This window comes from Mustela nivalis, assembly GCF_964662115.1.
Source record: "Mustela nivalis genome assembly, chromosome: 7".
Lineage (NCBI taxonomy): Eukaryota > Metazoa > Chordata > Mammalia > Carnivora > Mustelidae > Mustela > Mustela nivalis.
The window spans coordinates 92,275,608-92,280,343 of record NC_139026.1 but is presented as its reverse complement, the minus strand read 5'-3'; the positions used below and the strand labels follow the sequence as shown (position 1 = coordinate 92,280,343).

Sequence of the window (4,736 nt, the reverse complement as noted above, 5' to 3'; positions counted from 1 at the left end):
TCGACAAACAGGAAAAAATATACAGTGGAAAAAAGACAATCTCTTCAATAAATGGCGCTGGGAAACCAGACAGCTATATGTAGAAGAATCATACTCGACCATTCTCTTACACTGTACCCAAAGATAAACTCTGTAACTAAAATGATAAACATTTATTAAAAATGGGCATTTCCAAACAAAATAGGAAGAACAGTAGCATTGAGATTTTTTAATTTTTGTAAATTTCTCTATTATTTCTCTTAAAAGAAAAGAGCTGGATTCTCCGATATGCTCCTTCATTCAGCCAATTACAGTATCAAACATTATGTTGCCTGTGGAAGGCCTACTATACATTTGTACAGGAGTGAAAGTGAAAAGGGCATAATAACTTGTTTTTAATATAAAATAGTTTTGATTTTCAGTCCTTCTTCTTTCAGAACTCCCAGGAGTTTCTAGACTATACTTAGAGTACCATGGTTTAAAAGCAAACACATTTTTTCTATTATTAATATAATAAAATACTATATTTTATTATTAGTTTTTGCTCAAAATAATATACCAATTAATGTTCTCTACCAAGATTCTCTCTATCATCTCATTACTCTTCCAAATTAATATAGCATAACATTTTTAGTTTAGGTTTACCTTCCACTCAAAATTAAATTTAATGAGTGTGTATAATATTTCAAAAAAAAATTTATGGCAGGGGCACCTGGGTGGCTCGGAGGGTTAATCCTCTGCCTTGGGCTCAGGTCATGATCTCAGGGTCCTGGCATCAAGCTCTGCATTGGGCTCTCTGCTCATTGGGGAGCCTGCTTCCCTCTCTCTCTCTCTCTCTCTCCACCTGTCTCTCTGCCTACTTGTGATATATCTCTCTTTGTCAAATAAATAAAAGAAATCTTTAAAAAATACTTTTATGGCAGAAATATTAAAGGCATACTTCAGGAAAATGAATGTGATCCCAAAAACCCTATGTGAAGGCTCAAGAATGATGAATAAAGAGAGAGGAGCAAGATGGCAGAAGATTAGGAGACCTAAATATCACTGGGTCCCAGGAGCTCAGCTAGGTAGTTATCAAACCATCCTGAAGACCTCAAACTAAGCAGGAGATCAAAGAGAACAAGAGCAGCAATTCTAGGAACAGAAATGCGACCACTTTCTGTAAGGTAGGACATGCAGAGAAGCGAATCCGAGGTGGTATACAGGCAGGGGAGGGGTTGGCTCCTGGTAAGGTTTTAAAAGTCTGCTTAACTGAGGGACATCACTTTAGAGTATAAGGGGGTGGGGGGAATGGAGTCCTCCCTGGGACAATGTGGTCATAGGACGCTCAGGGTCACAAAACGACCCTGAGGGGTGTCTGAGTGTGGCAGAGCACCTAGGTATCAGAGCAGAAATTCCAGCTGCAAAGATGGAGCCAAGAAGTGGGCTCTCAGCTTAGGATTACCTTAAACCATGATCCATGACACAGTTGGGCCACTGCTCTTCAGGCAAGGACCCAACAAGCAGCAGATCCAGGGAGACTCACATTCCTCTGCTGTGAGGATCAGTGCAGGAGAATGCTACAGAAATCTGCTGGGTTTGGAGACTCCAAACTGGGCTATCCATGAAACAGAAATGCACTGTCACTGGCTGGGTGAGCACAGAGTGTGCCCAGAGACCAGGGAGATGGAATTGATTGACTGCTTTTCTCTGAGGATGCACTGAGGAGTGGGGCCAGAGCTTGGGAAGCCATCATTTTCATTCCCATCCTCCAAAGCTGTACAGAAAGCTTTCATGGAACAAAAGCTACCAAGAGCAAAACCAACCAGTTTACTTAGCCCGGCTACTTGCAAGGGCAGTGCAATTCATTTGAGAATCACTGCAACGGGCCTCTTCCCCAAGAAATTAGCAAGGACATCCAGCCAAGACCAAGTTCCCTGATCAATGAGAACTAAAAAACTTCAGAGCTACAGGAATACAGCATAGAATTCATGGCTTTCCCCCCATGATTCTTTAGTCTTTCAAAGTTAAATTTTTTAATTTAATTTTTTACTTTTTCTATTTTTTAAAATTTTTCAGATTTCCTATTTTGACACTTTAATTATTTTATCTCATCAATTCTTTTTAAAAATACTTTTTAAAATTTTCATTGTCATATTCTACCCCTTCATTGTATTTAACCATATTTTTTGCATATATAGGTTTTTCTTTCTTTAAAATTTTGGGAAACAGTTTCTTCTAACAGATCAAAATATACCTTAAATCTAGTGAATGGATTGGTTCTAGTCTTCAGCCTGAAATTTTCCAGAGGAAAAATGCTTTTTATTCTTTTTTCAACCAACCTCTTATCAATTCCTTTTTTAGAATCTTTTTAAATTTTAGCTTCACATTCGTATTCCATCCCTTAATCGTGTTTACCCTTATTTTTTTTTGTGTGTATATATATATATATTTTGTGTGTATATATATATATATATATATATATATATATATATATATATATATATGTTTTTCTTTCCTTAAAATTTTTGTAGGCAGTTTTTTCTCACAGACCAAAATACACATGCATCAAGTGTATGGCTCTATTCTATTCACCAATCATATATATATATATATATATATATATATATATATATATATATATATAATATTTTTTTGTTTATTTTTCTCCTTTTTTTTCTCCCCAGTTTTGGGTCTCTTCCAATTTAGTCAGTGTTTATTTTTCTGGGGTTGTTGCAAACTTTTTATTTTATTTTATTTTTTACCCTTTTAGTGTTTTGTTCTCTCATCCATCTATTCTTATCTGGATAAAATGACAAGGTAGATAAACCCACCTCAAAAAAAGAGCAAGAGGCAGTACCAACAGCTGGGGACCTAATCAAATACGGACATTAGTAAGATGTCAGAAATAGAGTTTAGAATGACAATTATCAAGTTCTAGCTGGGCTCAAAAAAAAAAAAAAAAAGCATGGAAAATACTAGAGAATCCCTCTTGGGAAAAATAAAATCCCTTTCTGGAGACTTAAAAGAACTAAAATCTAACCAATTTGAAAACAAAAAGCTATTAATGAGATGCAATAAAAACTGCAGGCTTGTACCACTAGGATAAATGAGGCAGAAGAGAGAATTATGATAGAGAAAACCAAATGATGGAGAATAAAGAAGCTGAGAAGAAGAGAGATAAACAACTACTGGACCATGAGGGGAGAATTCGAGAGATAAGTGATACCATAAGATGAAACAATACTAGAATAATTCAGATCCCGGAAGAAGAAGAGAGAGAGAGTAGCAGAAGGCATATTGGAACAAATTACAGCAGATAATTTCCCTAATTTGGCAAAGGGAACAAGCATCAAAATCCAGGAGATGCAGAGAACACCCCTCAAAATCAATAAAAATAGGTCAACACCCCATCATCTAATAGTAAAACTTACAAGTCTCAGTGACAAAGAGAAAATTCTGAAAGGAGCTCGGGACAAGAGTTCTGTAGCATACAATGGTAGAAATACCAAATTGGCAGCAGACCTATTCAGAGAGACCTGGCAAACCAGATAGGACTGGTATGATATATTCAGAGCAGTAAATGAGAAAAATATTCAGCCAAGAATACTATATCCAGCTAGGCTATCATTGAAAATAGAAGAGAAAAAAGGTTTCCAGGACAAACAAAAACTAGAAGAATTTGCAAACACCAAACCAGCCCTACAGGAAATATTGAAAGGGGTCCTATAAGCGAAGACGGAGCCTGAAAGTAACAGACGAGAAAGGAACAGAGAAAATATACAGTAGCAGTGAAATTACAGGCAGTACAATTTCACTAAAATCATGTCTTTCAATAGTTACCCTGAATGTAAATGGGGTTAATGTCCCCATCAAAAGACACAAGATAGCTTTCCCTCTCTCACAATAACTTGCACTCTTCTTTTCCAACCCAGTCCCAGCAGAATGGCTCCTGTGAAGAAGGGTAAGAAGGGTAAGAAGGGCTGTTCTGCCATTGATGAGGTAGTGACCAGAGAATACACAATCAACATTCACAAGTGCATCCATGGAGTGGTTTTCAAGAAACATGCCCCTCAGTCACTCAGAGAGATCCAGAAATTTTCCATGAAGGAGATGGGAACTCCAAATGTGAAACTGACATGAGGGCTCAACAAAGCTGTCTGGGTCAAAGGAATAAGGAACATTCCATTCCACATCCATGTGTGGTTGTCCAGAAACCGTAATGAAGATGAAGATTCTCCAAACAAGCTCTACACACTGGTCACCTATGTACCAGTCACCACTTTCAAAAATCTACCGACAGTTAACATAGATGAAAACTAATTGCTGATTGTCAAATAAAGGTATAAAACGGCAAACAATAAAAAAATAGACACAGGATATCAGAATAGATTTTTTAAAAAGAACTATCAATATTCTGTCTGCTAAAAAACTCACTTTAGACCCAAAGACACCTCCAGATTTAAACTGAGGGGGTGAAGTAAAAACTAACCATACTAATGGACATCCAAAGAAAGGTGGGGTGGCAAGCCTTATATCAGATCAATTAGATTTTAAGCCAAAAACTATGGTAAGAGATAAGAAAGGACATGATATCATAATTAATACAAGAAAATCTAAAAATTTTAAGTATCTATCCCTCGAACATGGGAGTAGCCAATTATATCAACCAATTAAGAACAAAATCGAAGAAAATATCAAAATAATACAATAATAGTAGGAAACTTTACCACCCCCACTCACTGAAATAGACAGATTATCTAAACAAAAGATTGACA

The 4,736-nt window shown here is 36.5% G+C and overlaps 1 pseudogene across 1 annotated transcript; it reads left to right on the top strand.

The window, feature by feature from the left end:
• The first annotated feature begins 3,903 nt into the window (after positions 1 to 3,903).
• Positions 3,904 to 4,302, top strand: LOC309870372 (large ribosomal subunit protein eL31 pseudogene; annotated as a pseudogene). Its single transcript has one exon. The product of its transcript is annotated as a large ribosomal subunit protein eL31 pseudogene (transcript).
• The last annotated feature ends 434 nt before the right edge of the window (positions 4,303 to 4,736 follow it).